Source organism: Rhyacophila brunnea, unplaced genomic scaffold (genome assembly GCF_057557595.1).
Source record: "Rhyacophila brunnea isolate RB1 unplaced genomic scaffold, BYU_Rbru_1.0 scaffold_6, whole genome shotgun sequence".
NCBI classification, from domain to species: Eukaryota; Metazoa; Arthropoda; class Insecta; order Trichoptera; family Rhyacophilidae; genus Rhyacophila; species Rhyacophila brunnea.
In genome coordinates, this window is record NW_028233276.1 from 7,228,396 (window position 1) to 7,249,346 (window position 20,951).

Here is a 20,951-nt window from a genome sequence, read left to right on the forward strand (position 1 = left end):
TAGACCAAAATTTTATTTCATTCAGCTAGGCCAGTGGAGATTCTGATAGGATGAAATTTATTGACATTTTCGACTTAACCTCTTTCTGATGACGTCAGTGATAATAGTTACGCCTCACGATTCATCTGAACTGATCGTGATTTTCAATGCGAGTTCACTGATGCAGATCTTGCATTTACGTCGCTCACATATAATTAACTTTGCCAATTTCCGCACGAGTACCCGTGGCCGTCGATCGCTGCCGAATAACAGAGTTATCGTGACGTTCTAAACTTGAATTCGCGAAACTTGATTCATTTAAATGTTTTAATAACAGTAATGCATTTTAATATACAGATATAACTTTTGCATAGTTCATACATATGGATTGATCGCTAAGACTTTGCGGTACAAGTCGATTATGGGGAAGCCAGTCGGGAACCGCGCTAATTGCCATAGCCGATTTTGGCAAAATTCATCAATTTCAAGAATGAAAACCTTACCTAACCTAACCTAACCTAGCTTAACCTAATCTAAACCAACCTAACAAATAATCCAGTATATCGGCTATTTTCATAACGTGTTTGCCGCTGGCTTTCCCACAACCGACTTGTAACGACTTTGCGTATAAATTAGCTGCAATTTGTCATTTTTATTGAAGATTCATTTATAACAAACTTAATATTCAATATTTTTACATTTACTCAATACAGTAAATTTTAACAATATTATTCAATATGCAGTTGTTGCCAATATTAACTGTGACACTTTAATTCTGAGATTAGAATATTGAGTTAATAATTGAATACTAAATATACCTAAAATACTCATCGTTCGTACTCGTCTGGCCTTATTGGCCGTATTGGCCTGGGGATTGGTCGGTGATCTCAAATAAATATATACATAGATAACTAAAATTATTAACACCTCAGAAACATTGTTAAGTATACCTACATTCGAAAAAATAGTGCGCCAAACAGGTCTGTGGGTGTTCTCAATTAGTATGTTAAATAAAGAATATTATATTCTCAAATCTTGTTCAATAGTTTATTAAGATTATCAATTTGAATTCGTGTTCATTCAGTTTTCTGTTGTGACTACGAGTGAGTGCTTATGTGCTATCGTAAATATATTTATTCACTCAGCACGGCAGGGTGTATGAGACAGAATAAGCAAATAAATAAACCGTACGACTGAATGTATCGTAGATGGTGATCGTTACAACTATGGTACGGCTGTATAACTAACTGATCACTGTAATTAATAAAAATCATAGTTTTCTGCAAGGGTCTGATGATCACAAACATCTCGAGAAGAAGATGTTTGGTAATCAAATTCAATAGAGACAAAATTAGTTTTTTTAAACAAAATAGCTCACGTTTCATTGTTATATAAATTTACCGCAAAGTTATCTCTTTGGGTCCCGATCCCGTCTTTTGAAGTAGCTATTCACTTAATTGAAAGTGCTGTTGAAATTATATTAATTTAAAATCAACCACAGGTCTTCAATAAACATATTTTTCACTATTTATTTATTCGTTTTAATTCATTTAAAATAAAAAAAGGTTACCTACTCTTCCTTATAAACAATTCGTCTTACTTATTCTCTCTTTTGTTTTTAGTTAGGTATAGATATTTCATATTACATTTATTGCGCTCACAGCGAATATTAACGGACGATTATATATCGCGCGATATTATTCGTTGCGTGTGAAACGGGGTTAAAGGCAATGCTTGACAAGAATCCAATAGCTGGGTTAGAGTCCCATTTTTTTGATTGGAAGATATGTTTCTGAGATACCGAATTATATACATGTGCTGAATATATTTTAATCTCAGATATTTTTTGTATTTCATTTTGTTTACTTTATGGTTGATGCATTAATTTTTTTAATAAGCTTGTAAATATATCCGCACAGGTAATAATCGTATACACAGCCAATTGTCTGAATTTTAGCCACATAATTTAACATTGAGCACTGTTTTCACAAGACGTAAATAATATGATTTTATCTCTAAAATCTTTTTCTTTAAATATCTTTTTTTCTTGGTCGTACCCTCACGGCTAAGGATCGTCCCCACTGCCTATCTTTGTATTTTGTCATATTTTGGGTGACCACGACTTCCCATCCCTTAGACTTATAATAAATAGTGCTTCATCCAATATTTGCAATAACTTGGAGAGTGAGGTTTATTTACACAAAAGTGATGACACAGCAATGTAATCCATTAGCATTGATTATCTGTAACTATATAATATATGTAAGGTCGTTTATATGTAATATAATATATTATGTAAGGTCGTTTTTTCAATAGAGTTAACCAATAAATTTAACATTGTAGTGTTAAAAATAGCTGCTCTCAACATCATTAAGAGTTAAGACACGCGGCACTACAATTTTACGCGGATACTAAGTGGGTTTGGTTTTGCCAAATGTGTATAGCATTGTTCATATATGCAAGGACCGACCAAGTATCTCTTTAACCCGGCAATTTGCAGATTTTTTCGTATCCGGAAATTTTTACGTAAACAGTTCACTGCAGGACACTTATTCGTGCGCCGCAGTACGTGAAACATGAGTTCATGTAACATTTAATCAAATGACCTGTTCTTCGTTGAACATTTCACCGTGGAGTATATTTGTACGTATGCTACAACATGAGGCAAGTTTTATGAGATGTATTTACTAGGTTAGGTTAGGGTTAATCTAATTGGAACAGTACTATTTGCAAATTTCGCCGCATTTTGTAACATACGTACAAATGTATTCCACGGTGAAATGTTCAACGAAGAACTCGTCATTTGATAAAATGTTATACGAACTCATGTTTCACGTACTGCGGCACACGAATAAGTGTCCCACGATGAACTGCATACGTAAAACTTACATGTAACCAGATTTATTATATATTAATTTAATTTTCAAAATATTGTCAAAACTGTTTTAATACGGTTCTGATTTAAAAATATATATACATAATTCAAATCTTGTCCAAAATTTTGTGATGAACTCTAGAAAACACATAAATATAAACATATAATAAAAATGTACGTAGTAAAAAACAGATTAATCTTTATAGCCATTTACTGCAAGTTGACGTTAACCTGGGCTGGGTTTTACGTAGTTATTACTGTAAGCATCAAAGAAGATGCCACTTTCTAAGTCGTGAGTGCACCTAGCAAACTCAGAGATCGTACAACTCAAACAACAGTTGCGCCCAACCAACGGGCGTACAATATTAGTATATTATTTATTTATTTAATTATGAGAATTTTTATCAGTAACTTTATTTAAATCACGAGTAAATTAATACCCAAAATCGGGTAAACGTGAATAATTTTGAAATAAATAAAAGCACAAAAACACAAATAAAAGTTGTAGCGGCATGATTTTGAAAATAGACCTATAGATGCCGCTGCCCATTGACTGAATGTCGTAAACGTTATGCAGACGGATTAGGATTTAACCTTATAGTATGTTAAATCCGTTTCACTCACCATCTCACAGCATCAGCTTAGTCTGATTAGCTCTGACCCTGTTGATCATACAGGTCTTCTATTTTGAAACTAAGCACCTTATACTATTGAAATTCGTTTCTAGTGTTAAATGTGGTAGTCTAAAATGACACTCACTTTTTTGTCGGGTCTGCCGAATGGCATAATCTGTTCTAACGCCATTACAATAAAGGTGATATTGCTATAAATTCCCGATGCTTTTGGTCGGGTCTGCCGAATGGTTCGGCTCGAACGGGTTCGCTCAAATGAATATTGACACAAGAAACACTGTTCTAACGCCATTACAATAAAAGTGATATTGCTATAAATTCCTGATGCGTGATATCGCATAATGGAAATTGCGTGACGTCTACCTATACATGTGCGAATATCGCTAATGCGCGAATTTACTTGCTAGCTACTGTATTGAGTGCGTTGTTCATTAATAATGTCATTGACATAGAATACAAAGGAAGAAAAAAACAATGATGCTATTGCGTTACTCACCTTTCTAAAAATTTTTTTACCAGTATGGATATTAAAAAAAACATACAGAAATATTAATCCAAAGTATTAAATGTTTTCCTAAACCAAAAGTGGTGATGTTTTGAATGACGAGTAAATATTTCAATGCAATTTTAGTGCATTAATAAATGATAATATGTGTAAAACTTTAAATGTTCATATCTCTTGAATCAAGCTACAAATTTCTTCCATTGCTCCAAATTTTGACCAAGAAACCTTCTCTGAAAATTTCAACGCTCTAGTCTAGCATTTTAATCCCGGACAGACATTGTTTTTTATCGTATATATTATCATCACTGGCTTAACAGTGAAATGCGGACCCAAACCTACTCGATTTTCCCCTATCCTGCAACAGTTTCATCTAGGCGACTGGAGCGGCCACTCTAGCATCGTTGTTGCCTCCCAGTCGACCTCCGATCGTCCTGTTTTCTATCCAGAATACCCTTCTTGCTACATGGCCCGTCCATCGGACTCAAAGTTTAACGAACGTGAAGATACATGATTCTTACAAATGTTTATAGAGCTCCAGGTTATGACTCAATATAGGCTCATTTATCTTACGCAGCATATGTGTGTTTTATTGAATTCACACCGTAATATTAGTATTGAGATCAATCTTCATGTCTGTCATCAGTAATAGCTAAAATGAATTATATACCACTCACTGAAATCAAATTATAATTACTCACAAACCTTCGATAATATTATAATCTACAGATGATGATTTAAAAGCCATTTATCTCCCAGTGGAGTGACAAGATCTGAATCTAAAATTATCTGATCCTATTAGATTAATACACATCAGGTATTCATAAGAACGAATATTCTGACCTCAAAGCTGCCATTAAATACACCTGCTGTGTACATTAACCATCGTGGGCATGATTCTTCAATAATAATCTTATATCTTGCTTGCTAGAACAGTATCTCTGCACGATTTTGTCCTAAATAGCTCCAAGACTCTTCTTTTATATGTACCTAATTTTTGAACCGTTAACTTAACGTTAGAGACGGTTTGCTGGTTTTGTTTATTTGCAATTAGCGTTTTGGTTCCCATTTTCGCTTTCTTATGTTAACAACGATTATTGCTTATATATTTTTTTTAGTCAAACGTAAACATTTAAAAAAAAAAATAACGATCGATATCAGAAGATTCTGAATCATAAAATTATTACTAAATACATTATACTATACGATTATTTTAAATAAAATACAATTAATAGTACTTATTCCACATAGATTAATATTACTGATATTCTAGTATCTTACGTTTCAAAAAGGCATTGCCGACTGGCACAAAATATACAATATAACATATATTTACACTAACAAACAAATTTTTAATTCAAAATTATATATTTAAAATGTGGATAAATGAATAATTAGTGCTCAAAGGCGAAATAATAAGATCAATATTATTAAATTCTGCCGGTCGGTTTATTAGTCGCTGGATATTAATTAAATTATTATTAGTGAAATTTTGTAATAGATAGCTATTTCGGTTTTCACGCCATTGGCAGTGTTGACTACGATGTGACAACCGAAATTGCTATCAATTAATAATCTAAAACAAAATCTAATCCAAAAACAGCCGCGTGGCTAAAACGCCGGCCTGTAGAGTCGAGGGTCGCAGGTTCGAATCCTGGGTCTGGCAAGTACACATATTGTTTTTCAATTTGTTTATGAGTCACAGTATGGACCTAATAGGTTGAGAAAGTGGCTGACATCCATTTCTCGTAAAGATAAAATCTGTTAATACAAACCTCCACTCTGTGGAGGCCCATATGATCCTATTTTGGATCGGACATGGTCGAAAGAAAAGAAAATAATCTAAAACGTAGGATTTAAAATATTTTACAAGTATTATTATTTTATGAAATTGTGTTTTACCTACCTACCAAGTAAATGCTAACACAATTATTAATGTTATTTTATTATGACAGAATTACAACGCGAATGACTGAGTTTTTGATTTATTAGTATACCTAGTTCCAATATAGATAAATTTCTGCTCGTAGTTTGTTTAATTTGTTAATTGGTTTTTTTTACATTATAATTTTAATCCGGCGTGGAGTTTGGCCGCCTAGAGGTTTCGTAGCCACTTCCTCAAACTATTAGTTCCATGCTCTGGATTCAAACACACATTGAAAGACAATTTGAATTTTTGCCAGAAGATGGATTTCAACCCGAGACCCTTTACTTACCAAGCGGTTCTCATACGTCTTTTCTCTGTCTCGTTCCGTCACATATACGTTTTTGCATGTGCCCACTCTTACTGTCTTTGGTCTGGTGTACAGCCCTTATTATTTATTTATGAAATGTTGCACCAGCCTGCCTAAGTCTTTGTAGAATATCCTGACTTTTCCGAGAACGCCATCGCTGAACTCATTTTTTGAGTGATAACCTGAAGCTGATTGTTCTTTATCTTCCATAATTCATCCATAATGTTTCTATTTTTTTATTGTACATGTTGCCTAAAGTTACAGTAAAGCGCGAACCAAAATTGGGGTGGATGTCGCGGACCATCACGTGACGCCACATTAAACAGCCGCTACTTGATGTACTACTAAGATGTGTGTAATGTCGTTGTCCTTGGTGTTTAAAATGTTATCAGACTGATGCTCCCATCCCATTGCACATTTTGAACGTTTAAACTACCTAACATTGTCAGTTGGCAAAATTTACCGAAATAACCAGAACAACAATGAGGTCACCTCACGTTGAACTGCACTGCATCGACACCTGTGTAACGTTTTGAACGTTTTTATCATATTCCACATGTCTACACTTTTCGAATGTCATGTTGAAATCACGTTTTTTTGTTTTTAGCGGTTATCACCGTGTATTTTCGATAAGAATGTTGTCTATTATCTATGGTCTGCAGGTTGAGTTCTGTTCAAAATATTATGTATGGATGTCATGCCGCAAGTAACGTACGCACACGTAGAAACTGTTAAAATTAATTGAAATTAGCATGAATAGTTAATAATAATTCAAATTACTAATACATTATAGTAGGCACTCTTTATCATTGTCATTCTTCAGTGACTTTACAGAGATGGTGATGGTTCATAATATTCTGCAAAATGACGAAACCATAGACTAAATTTGTCGCCGCGACAGCGTGACAGTAGGCGACATGCACCATGATATGCACCATGATATGCACCTCAATTTGATTCGCGCTTAAGTTACATTACCCTATCTCTATTATAATTTCGCACAAATCTCTTGAATAACTCAGTAATTGCTTGATACTATGTATGCTATTACCACAGTGTAAGCAACTGTCATTTCACGACCGAATTAAAATGAACGATTCATCCGATTTTCAAATTAAGAATTTGCTTGTACACGTGTTCTCCCTGTCTTGATCTCCATACACATGTTCATTATATATTTTCTCTCATGGTTTACAGATATTTCAAGACAAATATTGTCTTGGTAAGTAAACAGACATTGTTATTGGTTATAGTAAAACGAGAACCCAAGTTTTAAACTATCTTTACTCTTATATTATATAAAATCATTGGATTGTTTTTACATAATCTCTATAAAGACAGTGTATATCTAGAGATTATATCAAAACAACCCAATAATTTAAAATAATATAAGAGAAAATTTAGTTTAAAATTTAGGTTCTCATTTCACTAAAACCAATAACACTGTCTTTTTACTTAGCAGAGCAAAATATATATTATAAGGTAACGATAAAAAAGTTTTTAATTATTATGTAACCTTGTAATCCTTTATTAAAACAATCAATACAGGTATGTATTTGTTTTTCTTATTTTACCCACCCCCAGGAGCAATTTAAATTTTCCATTTCGATACTTATTCGCATTTACATAGGTACTATAACAATATCAAATTGTGTTTCTTTATCAAATATTGTGTTCCACGTTTCCAATACGCAGGAAATGAATTTCCAAAAAAAAATCCCGATACGTTTCTTATTGCAGCATACATAAATATGTTTTGGAAAATAAAACGAAAAACTCCATACGCCAACACAATTTATTATGTTCCCATTGAATTATGTTTCCACATAGAAAATAATGTTTTAGGTGCTCCTCCTATCTACGTGTACAATGTTGAACCAGAAGAAATAATATTTACACTAAATTTATTTTATTTGCGAACGATATTTGTACGGTGTGTGTCGTGTGTGTGTTCACCTTTATGGATATAAAAAGCAGGGTCGTGCGGATGTTATAAATGATTATCTTCTTCTTCGATGGCGGTACACCCCAAATTACGTCCTGGTCTCCAAAATACTTATTCCTCCGTTACTCTCATCCAATAGTCAACAGCTCTCTGATATCTTCACCAATATTTTTTCCATGGGTCTCTTCCCTCTCGGAATTACATTTACCATCTGCTTTGGAATTCTAGAGTCACTTATCTAATGCATTGCTGACCACGTCAGGCCACACCGGGCGACTCTGGTCTCGAGACCAGTCGCGCGACTGTGGTCTCTCGGGCGACTTGCAGGCGCCAGAGAGGCCGCCATTAAATAATAATAATGAATGTACGACTTACATGCATCCAGAGAGGCAGCCATTAAATATTAATAATGAATGTACACGCAATTTATGCAAAAAATACGTCTCTCCGCGGCGTGGCTGCCCGCGACTGATCGCCCAGTGTGGCAGCGCTCAATACAATGCTATATTTTTTCATACATCGCTACCGATCACCCGACCAGAGAGACCGGGAGACCAGTCCGAGCGCAAGAACGAGATTTTCCTTATCGCCCGACTTTATTGCTTGCGCGACTACTGGGCGACCAGGTGTGGCATGGTCCATATAACTGCATACATCGGTCTGGACACGGCGACTGGTCTCGAGACCGGAGTCGCCAGGTGTGGCCCAGCTCTAACGAATTAATATGACTGTATATTAACTTTTTTTTTTTAATCCTACATTTAGTTAACAGTGTTGAGACGGTTTTCTCGCTCGCAGAATCGTTTTAATAATAAACTATTTGGTCTTTTTATTCATTTTAATATTCCCGTTACTGCAATGTAACCTTAGGTTAACTATTTGGTCTTTTTATTCATTTTAATATTCCCGTTACTGCAATGTAACCTTAGGTTAACCAGTTTTCAATAAACTGAAAATATTTCAGTTAATATGCACTTAGTCGAAGAGCATACATAAGTGAAACGGTAAATAATTTTCAACAGTAAGTTGGACGAAATTTTTCACTCGTCACCAATCGGAGACCGATAGTCGAGGTGTAAGCATGTCAATTTGTTTTGTGATGGCGTCGGAGGAATATATTCTTAAATCGCGTAAAGATGACTAAAAAGACGTTACCCATTTACTTAAAAAAGAAAACATGTCAATCAATATACTATTATTATTACTAATATAACAATAACATAACATTAAATGGACGCATGTTGATTTTTTATGACAAATTATATTTCGTTCGGCTCGCGTCATTTGCACAATCCGCGCATCCTAGTCACGATCTTTTTAGACCATGCTTCAACTGAAGTATAGCCTTAGTATCTTAGCTATTACTAGAATCATCAATATTAGGTAAGTACATCTAATTGAAATATTATTATATTCAAAATCGATATCTATATCCAGTAGATACATATAATTGATAGATATCCATCAGATTTTATTTACCTCTCATAAATTATAAAATAAACGCAAATTGCAAACAGAGCGTCGTATTACGTTGCGATCAAAAGGGATAGGTCTAATTATAATAGTACATGCGACAAAGAGAGGCATACGCAGTTGTTAGAAAGAAACATACAAGTAAGCGGTGCGAACAAGATAGTATTATGACCTTAGACTATAGATACATCTAGACGCCACCCGTTGCATTGCTAAATGAAGCTACGTGCCGTGCGTTTGGTTTGTGGGCGAGCGAACGCATTCGCCTACAAATGTTCGAGACCATAGTACATTTCGCTAGTGCTCGAAAAAAGTGCTAGCACTAGACGCTCAGAATTAAAATATAATTTACTATTTTTTACGTTATATAGTATTTTAAGCGGTCAAAATGCAACCATTAGGTGAAGATATCCATAATTTAAGTTATTTTAAAGAAACACTAGGTCACTGATATTAAAATAAATAATAATATACAAATAAATTGTCACGAACATGTATCAACTTACCTATGAAACGTAATACCATCTTCTTGCTTATCAGTACGGCTACCATATTTTAATACAACACGCAGAACCACCTTTCCTACTTAATTAACTAAAAATATATACCACTGACTTTATGTTTAACACAAAAAATAGCAAATTTAGCAACACGAACTCGCAGATTATCGATGCTATGAAGCGATTCACCACGATTTGCCAGCGATACTTTTGGAAACTGACTCAAAAATATGTAGACCTTTTATCTTACTCTAGCGCGTGTCGCAGAGATTATAAGGGTGCCGAATACTTTCTCACTCGCACTCATGCATCGTTTTTGTTCTGGCCTTGATTATGACCGAATTTAAAAATTTACCTACTGTAATATTGTAAATCTCGTATGGAAGCCGAAGATGACATCACCGGAGCGGACGGATTTTATAAGCATCGTAAAGGGAAGGTTACTAATTAATATCTAGGGAATTATTAAGTAATGCAATCGGACAGGACTATATTTTATTCCGTAGCGTTCATAATTACTACAGCGTGGGGAACATGTTTTTGGTAAATTTCACAGTTCTGGACCCAGTCTTCACAGAACCCAGTCGCTAGCTATTTGTCTCATTTTTTCATGCCTTAATATATTTTAAAATCTTAAATTATTACCCCATTTCTATAAAATTCTGTACGTGGCACTGCTTTTGATACACACAAACCAAAATTCTGTTCTGTTTATCATTTTTTTTTTTCGTTCATCTAGACGCAAACGGCAGCTCAAATCACCGGATTGAATACTTTATCATTTCAACTGGAATATTTATTATTCGTTTATTTTTTATATAGTTTTATTTATATGTAAGCCACGGGCGTGGAAAAGTCGTTTTGCGTATTATCGTAATTTTTCAGTTGTTAAATTTTACATTCATCAAAGTAGGTTTTTCTGTAAATCCAATCTGTATATTAGTGCTTTTTCGGTTTTAATTTTTTGTTGTATACGGGATAAATTGAAAATGTTGTCATGGTCGGCAGAAGACTTAGTAATTAATTTACGATTCTAATTAACATTCTTAACAAAAACAAGTTTTCAAAAAACTAAACGAAGAAATTAGAAAGTTGAAAGTTTCTATGTTAAAGAAAGTTTATGTCATTGAATTGATCTGTAGGTACGATATGACTGAAAATATGTGCAGAATTTTTGGCGGATAGCCCATAGTAATACCGAAACTATTGTGGTTTTGTTTAAACAGCGTTTACTTCAATTTGAAAATCTAATCTGCACCATCTGCAAAATGTATTCTTAGTTCAATGAAAATAAATAAGTATGAGTGACAAAGTTTAGTGTGCCCTATTTATGTCGAATCTTAATAACCTACCTCAGCCCCTCGATGTTACTATACATTTTTGATGTGAAACGTTGATAAAGGGTGCTTTTTACTAGCATATTGCATCAATTTTTACTAATAAATATGATACAGTAAGGTTATGGCATTTTTTTTCAATTACAACTTAATTAAATCTTTTTGTATGTATTGGTTACCATTTTCGAAAAAAAACACGTTTACCTATTAGATGAATTGAAACTTTGGATCCCCAAAGTCAATTACCTCTCTCGTGGTCTGCTTTTAGACCCCGACACGTGTGTTGTCGTCATTCTATCAATATTACATAACCATCACAGTAATTTATAACTTAATGACTTTATCAATGGTTTGATGTTTAGTTTAAAATGAAAGAAGAAGAATCGAAAAGATGGACACTGATACAATATTCAAAAATACATCATGTATGATAATACTTATATCGTTTTTTATAACTTTAAAATCTATTATTAACATACTTTTTGATTTAATGAGTATAATCTTTTGTTAACTTACAAACATTCGCCATGTGATTTATATTTTTTTCTCTTTCTGAATGAGAAAAAACAGATGTTGATTTTTTAAGAATCAAATAACCATATTATTACACAATGTATCCGAAGTTTGCACTGTGAGTTCGTAAGGAGTATACTGTATAGCTTTTCAATTATGTACATTATCAAGTTCTTCTTTTGATTCTATACGACTCTAGGGCTCACGAGAGAGCTTTGTAAGCTCACTACGGAGCTTTCCGTCACCTACTTCGCATAGTATATTTTTACATCATTCCGCTGCGTATAAAACGTAATAATATATTTGTTGTTATAGCTAGTTGATTATGATTAAATAAATAATAACTTTGAACGCAGCAGGGTGCCGTTTGATCTCACTCATAAGTTTAAGTAACACTGCGAGCGAGTCGACATGTTACATTTCAAATTTATAGATATGATTTTTTGCCGACAACAATATTATCATTATTTTGGTCAACTTTAACGAATATGTGAATAATAATTGTCACAAAGCCTTCCGCAATAATTCCATTCGCCATTTCGCTCTTGTATAGTAGCAGTGTAGGATTAGGACACGTCCCGCACAGCGAACCGGCGTACTTCCGTCCGAGCGAACATTTCAGCTGACTGCATTACCACTAAGCCAACCTGACTAGTAAGCGACTTATGGATAGTCGGCTATTTTAACGATACACTGGCCATATCTCCTTGCCAGCTCGGACAGTTGTATTAAACGTGCGGAGAGCTGCCAAATATGCGTGGTCGAAATATACCTACTGAAAACAGGTGTTTTAATTATACTACCCATGATCACTTTCGAACACATAGATTTTAGTGTAGCGTCGTATATCCGCGATGGCCGCGCGGCTTAAACGTCGGCCTATAGCATCGTGGGTCCCCCGATTCGATTCCTAAGTCTGGCAAATACACATTTTTTTTCAATTTGTGCTTGAGTCAGAGTATGGACCCAATAGGTTAAGCAAGTGGCTGACATCCATTTCTCGTAAAAACAAAAATCTGTTAATTGAAACCTCTACTCTGTGGAGGCTCATATGATCATATCATGTATTAGGACATGATCAAAAAAAGCAATACTTTTTGATTGTGTTGTCCAAAATTGTTGATTTTTCTCTTTTCACTATATAAGTATTTATTTCGTACTTTTCTAAACTGCTTTAATACTATCTTTTAGTAAAATAAAGCAGCTACAAATTAATTACTATTCGAAAATTCTACAATCTCAATTCTACAAATCTGCTTATTTTCTCTCTGGAAAAAATGCCTTTTACTTTTTTCTCTGGTTGTTTTTTTTTTGTAAAAACATCTTCAATTATGTATGAGTACTGGCATTTTCTGTAATCATTTTTAACTAAGTATGCTTTTTTATGTTTCAGGTAAGGAAAATAATGTTCAATTGCAATCACCCCAAAGAAACGTTTTAAAAGAAAGAAGCGCAAAGGAGGTCATTTCATTTTTTGTGTAAGTACCTGAATTTTTTCTACTAAAGTGGTATAATTCTAAAATACCAATTATTTTTAATACACCATACATAATATTATTACATACAGAGGTTGAAAAAATGATTCCAAAGATATTTTTAATATCTTGAAGTATCATATCGATAAAGTGCTAAACGAAAATAATATTTCATATAAATAGGTAATATCCGTTTGCTATTGTGGCAGTTTACTGGACGCATTGGATTAAATTAAATAAGTACATGAATTTATGAACAAGCGAAATATTTGACAAATTCAACGTAACTGCGGGTCGTCTATTCTATACAAAAGGCTGCTTTCGTCCGCTAAAACCGATAACTAGGGTATGTTTGTATCAAATTATTAACACGTATTGTAACAATTGCAATTAGCTGGTATTAATTGTTGCATTAAATGCTATATTTTAACGGCATGCCACCTGCCTGTGCTAAGATTTAGAGCATGAGCGATAGAGAGAGAGCGAGAGAGAGACAGTTTCGACTGATTAACTGATCACAATATAATTACAATTATAATATTTCAATATAAAATGTATGTAATAAATACTAAAACGTTAGCACGTTAGCGGTCGATAGTCACCTTTTGTATAGAATAGACCCGCTGGACTGTTAGATCCAATAACAAAGAAGGATGTGTCAAATAGGGAATGCAATACCGGTATTTCAAACCCGGTATTCCAGTATTTATCAATACCGAAATACCGGTTTTAAAAATCCAAAATACCGAAATTTTTGGAATCACTCATTTATTTAAAAATGGCTAAAAGTTATGTGGTGCTAAAATGCAAATATATTGAGTGAATCCAACAGAGGTGAAAAAATAATGAAACAAATTTCATCAAATATATTTATAGAAATAGAAAACATCCGTGACGAAACGACCGTGATCGACAACGATCGTGACAAAAATATTCAATTATTCTATAATTTTATTCTTAATGACTGAACAAGCGTTGAATTTAAGAAGCTTTTCCTGCAGCCGGGACTTATTTGCACTTGATGAGCTTTTGAGGGCTTTAGTTAAAATTATCATTATCATAAATCACTAGTTCTGCAATTGTGATGAATACATATTTTTTATTGTCAACATAATAAATGTAGGTACTTACCGATGTAGGGTTTTGCCATAAAATAATATTTTAAAAAGATTTTAATAGCTATATATATTGATAAGCACTTACTTCTGTTTTTTTATGTTTAAGAAATACCGGTATTCAATAAGAAATACCGAAAAACCGGTATTGACATTTACATTCGGTATTGCAATCCCTAGTGACCGATGGCAGCCATTGCGTGGCGCTCGCGTCGGTTTCGTGTTGCTTACGTGTGATCCGTTGTTCCCTAAATTGCCACAATACTATTACACGAATTATAAGTGCAAATACCTATATTATAAATTAGAATAATATCATACACAGCTAACTAATAATACACTAGCCTTTCCCTCGACGGGTTTTTTGTCAAATAAAATTTCATTCATTATCTTTTTGTACCTATTTTTTAAAGAGTTTGTATTTTAATGTGTTTGTCCAGTGGATATTTCGATGGTTTTGTGTAAAAATATTGTATGTCCAGTTTTTAATGTTTTGAGAAAATCAAATTTTAAGATTAGAGATGAATGAGAGATGGACATATTATTATTATGTATTTTAAAGATAGAATATCTTCTCAAATATTCTATTTGAACGTACAATATTTTTACAGCATAAAGATACGATGCAGACGAATGTTTTGTGTATATTTACTCAATTTCGACAAAAACTGGACATACAATATCTTTGTTCTATTACTATCAAAATACCTAGACATGCGACCTTATTTTACCACATTTTTCTTAGCTCGTATTCTTGTTTGTCCGGTGGTTGTTTATCCAGTACAAATCTTGCAATCGATTTTTAACTAACTTCCCGACTAGCTAGACATTTGAAACTTTTATAATATATCAGAACACGATGCCAATGCATTCTTTTACTACTTTTAGCCATCTTTAAGTAGAATTGAATTCATTTTCAGTTAATTCTGTTTCGTATGAAAAGTTATTTCGGAATAAATCCGTAATCTAATCCACTGTTATTGATTGCTAAGTGGGTGGTCCTAGCAACTAGATTATTAATATATACGTGCGTTACTATGGAAATCAAAATGACATTTCAGTATTCTATATTTGTTTGTTGTAAAATAGCAAAAAAATGATTTGTTGACAATTTGCCTTATTTGTCCTAAATTATTAATACATAGAATTGTCAAGTTTATATGATTCAATAGAAAATTTAAAAACGTGGTTTATAAAAAGTTCTTTTTATCTTGTAATTATTTGACTCAAGTATTACCCAAAAAAGTGCTATACTGGAACTGTGTTTTATCTTATACCAGAGTCATTGATGTTTAATGTTTGAACACCGTGACACCAAAGCATTCTGTAGATAGCAGTGTCTGTGAGACGATTAAATAAATCAAAGTATTACCAGAATCCAGAATGCAGAATCTAATTCAAATAGCAATTAATATGGATTGAAATTTTACTCTTAATAATGATTTTGCTTCGTTTGTTAGATTTACTTCAACTGTATGAAGATTGGATTAAAAAATAGATATTCAACAGTGGGTCGTGTTGATAATGAATCAAAATTAATTCATTGTCATTGAATTCAGCTAACAATAATATGTTTTGCTAAACATGTGAGTATCTACATTTATAATTAAATTAAACATTTGTTTTTTACGCCACGTGCCTCATTTGTTATTTTCTATTTTCGAAGTTATACTTCTTTTGACCCGTTTGGAAAATCAGATCAGAGTGTATTTTTGGCGTGTGACATTTAACACATGATTTATTTTTTCACACGAAAAAAAACGCACTCGATTGGATTCGAACCACCGATTGTTCGGTTATCAGCCGAACGCACTGCCTTTATGCCGCAGTATGATACTGCAATCGTGACGATTATACAGTATAATATTATAGTTTAGAATTGTTCCGTTGCCTAGGCAGCGAATGTATTATTGTTGGCCATTTGCCAAGTTGGCCAATTCCTTACGTAAACAAACGATTAAACGTCAGTTAGTAATATAAGTTAAAGTGTATAGAAATATACCAACGGCGTTCCAATAAGCGGTCCTTTTTCTTGAGTCTGTAATTTAACAAGATAATTAAGAGCTAATCAAAGAATCTAGTTTATCACAAGTTTTGTTTTGTTACGCCAAAGAAGTATAACTTCTAACGCGCTTACATAAGTACACACACTGATTTTTTTAGTATAAACATATAATTATATAATATCTTGTTTAGGGGTAGTAATGCGAGAGTATCAAAGAAAAGTATCAGGACGGCATGATCTGCAAGGAGGTAGGTATACCATTAGATTTGAATGCAGCATTTACAGAAAAATATTAAATTTCGAATATTCGAAAATAAAATTAAGTTTAGTGAATAGATAGAGAATCACTTCGTAATAACACTTATTACAACCTGGGATTTGTTTAAGCGATTTTGATGAGGAAACCCCATCTGGCAGAAGCGCAATTTATTCGATATATTTAATTTATAACGTAGCGGTTTGATATACCTATGTTGGAAAACATACATACAATATTTATGACCGATTCGGTGAAATATATATTTCACCGAATCGGTCAAGTTGTTTTAATTTCGTATTCGTATACTACTGTAAGTGAAACTCTGATTTTGTAATCATCGTCTGGATAAAATATCAATAATTTTAAGTGAAGATTTTATCGCCAACTTCGCCCGATGAAATTTACTTTAAAAATAATGATAATCCAAACATCCACGTGAATCAACTACCCTACAGCGACCATTGCTGTGGTATTCGCTCGATATCTTGATCAATTTAAACCATGAATGTTTGTATTATCATAAATTGTTTCCTTTTTTGACTGTGAATCGATAGAAAATATATAATTAAAATTGACAATTTATTTGCGATAAACAAAAATCTTTTAAAAAGCTTCTCATCCCTACATTTATAGTAAATTAGCTTCACCTTTTCTAGACCATATATGCCATACACTTTTTTTTTCATTGACGATATGATCCATTGCGAATCTTCCTGATTTGCATGATTCTTTATGATAAATGTTTGTTTGTCACTTGCTCAAAGTATTATAACCGCACCCTGGAATTAAACACAGTGCCGGTTTTATGTTTGTGGAGAACCGGGACTCTGACAACAAAAACATAGACCCCTCCAAACCAACCCACCCCGCACAACACTCGGTCTTAATCGAGCGTATCAGGAAGCCCTACGTTTGGATGTGAAGTATGGGCCCAAGTCACACGCCAAAGTCGCCAGACTCTCAAATGAGCTTTGACTGAGTTTACTTAAGTTATTAAAAAGTAGCATAGGAAAGAAAAGGAACTCTGACATGTTTGGGGGCCCCATACGAAAAAATCTTTTGTGCTAAATTATGCGATTAAGGGGGGACATGCTCAGCGTAGGTCAAAATTGAGCTTTTGTTCTATTTTCAAAGCATGATCCTGGACATACCTTAAACGTAGTAGATAATCTATTTATATAATTTTGAAGCCTTATTATCCTTTATATTTATTTCAAACATTTGATGACTGCATAAAGTATTTTTATTACATAAAATATTATTCTTTTAAATTTCTCGCTCTAATGTTTTAGAATATAGTCATATTTCAGTACATAAATGTGCAGTGGTGTTAAGATTTTTTACATTTATTAATTTTTAAACGCATTTATAAAACCATCAGTATAATTTATATCGACATTATTATAGTGAAATATTTACGATAAAAAATTATATTGATAATCTCTGTGATCCCAAATTTGACAAGAATTAGGCATTTTATTATTCAAAAAATGGGCAAGATTAACACATTTGAAGATAATTCTAAAGATACTAATTATAAGCTATGTCTTTGACCATTCATGTGTGATAACTGATAAACATCCTACGAATAATGATTGCTTTATAATAATTATTTACCTAAGAATAAGGTAGTTTTTTTTGAAATACGCCATTTCTTATGGCATTCCCCAGTGGTTAAGCTACAATATACGGCCGTAGCCATAAATTGACAAACTATAATTGAAGTAGGGAGTAAAATGATGTTAACGCGCGTGTTTGAATATGAAATGATATATAATAAATGTGAAATTTCCTGACACGGACTTCAAACTGCAACCCACGGATTGTGAAGAAGAAAATTCTGACAATCCTCTATTGCGGGCAGAATCTATTACTAACAATATTATTACATCTAATTAAACTGCAAACAAAAGTTTAAGTGCCAGCGTTACGCAGTGTGATTCGCGAATTCAACACTTTGATTGTTTCATTCGAGACGCTTTCGAGTGAGTAATCTATCCGAGTGTCAGAATGTAATTGCCAAAATTTGCCATCACTATTAAATAAATTTATGCTCTAAATTTGAATATTTGACAAGAATAAATCTGCACGACGCTGAGGCTAGAAGTTCGAAAACCCTTCTAAATAAATTTAGACTACAACTAAAGGGAGTCATATTATGAACTGTTTGTATATTATATAACTTATTGGTTAATTTGTTATAATTGATTGACCCATTGCTTTCCATTCCGTGCTTACCTACTATTCATAGTACCTATATAAGTTATTTGCTACTAACACTTTAAAATTTAAATATTCAAAATTTGTTTTTATACCTAATCTTTGAGATTCACCAATTCTTTATAAGCTATTTAACCGATGTTCCATCATATAATGTATAACACTGTTTGTGACGTAAGCAATCTGACGTCACGCGAAATTCAAAATGGCTGCTTCAATCTGTCACTTTCACGTCAAGTTTTACCGGCAAAAACTGTATGTATTGCCATATGGAAATGTTTACTGGTAATACTGTATCCTTTCGCACAATAGAATTATAAAATAAATGTGATAAAATAACTGATAAATCATTTAAAGTTCATAATAATTATTCATTTATAATTATTATTAAATTTATATGGTATCATTCGCACACTTTCAGACACATTTACAATTTCAAAATTTTGAATTATTTATCGGGGAATGAAATTTTATAAGATTGCCATAATACGAACACCATGACACATGAGATGTCACATTCGTGACGTCACTTAACAGCTAATTACGTTTGTACTCATGCATACAAACGTGCAGTAGGTATATAGCCTATAAGGTTTTTGGGAATCTCATGCATACGACCCTTAGGTAATATAATTTAGAGCGCTGGAGCGGAGCAGTGGAGCAATGGGGTTTTACCCGGAGCACCGAAAATTTGTAGTGCTTCACTCCTCCGAATGTGTTTTTATTATTATTAAATTTTCGTCCTAAAATTAATTCTAAGTGAGAAGAGGTAGATAATGAAAGACAATTTTCTGTTGAAAATTTTGTTTAATAGATTCAATAATGAAAACGACGAATAATAAACCTTATTTTAAAACTACTTACGTAATATAATACCTATATATTAAAACTTTGTACCCGGAGCGGAGTAGACCCTGGAGCGGAGCAACTCGAAAAAGGTTCCGCTCCAACCCTCTGCATTAAATTGCTATATAATATAAACAATAATTAAAATATGTATTTGATTGCAGTGTATATTTGCCATTGCTGAGTGGGCATAGTGCCTAAAGAAGCCGAAAGGCGAATCCAGGGTCGCAAAACAACTCAAATAAGCATCCATACTTTTTATTTCGAAATGACGGCCCCGACTTCACAACGTGCACTAATAAAACTCAAATAATGAAAATAATTGTCTTTGCTATTGGATATAAATAATAGAAATTTATTTTACGGTTTTCATGCAATAATTATTCTTAGACAAATATTATTCGCTTCGGTTTACTTTTAATTACTCGAGAGTAAATTAACAATTTGTCGGATCAACTAAATACCCACTCCATTATTTTCCGCACTTTGTTTGAACGATACTAACCGAAACTTAAATAATTAGAGGTCTTGTCTGCACCGTGTCCAGAGAAAAGCAATTTTGCCCATGGAGGTTTTTTTCTCTCTTGTTAGTTAAGTAATAACACTGAGGACAAAAATACAGCATTAGCCAACTTGTTATCCAAGGAAAGATCAATGGTGAAAGTAGCAGAGGGCGATGCCGAATTTCGTGACTTATTAACATCCATGATTGGTGCAGCTCCCAGAACCGTTTGATTGAGTAACGATCGCCCTGATGTTGGCCGACTTTCGATAGGTTACATGTTAATTGTAGGTATAACATTTTACAGTGACATAGTTACTATACGGTCTCAAATTTTATTGGATTCAATATGAACATTAATTCAATTTTCATAGCTGATTTTGGCAAAATTCATGAATTCGAGAATGAAAACCTAACCTAACCTAACAAATAATCCAGTATATCGGCTATTTTCGAAATTTGTTTGCTGCTGGCTTCCTGTGTAAGTATAAACCGACAAAAACCGTGTTCTATTTAGACATGAATTTTATGTCAGTACT

General features: G+C 33.3%; 1 protein-coding gene across 5 annotated transcripts in view; it reads left to right on the forward strand.

The window, feature by feature from the left end:
* LOC147065167 (fasciclin-3-like) overlaps positions 1-20,951 on the forward strand; it is a 672,541-nt gene that overhangs the window by 471,485 nt on the left and 180,105 nt on the right. Inside the window, exon 1 of one of the 5 annotated variants that reach the window (XM_085956862.1) lies at positions 13,448-13,468. The exons of the other annotated variants lie outside the window; for them this stretch is intronic. The gene's annotated coding sequence lies outside the window, so the exon portion shown is untranslated. Of the gene's footprint in view, positions 1-13,447; positions 13,469-20,951 lie in introns of those variants that run through there. 5 annotated transcript variants of the gene reach the window in all.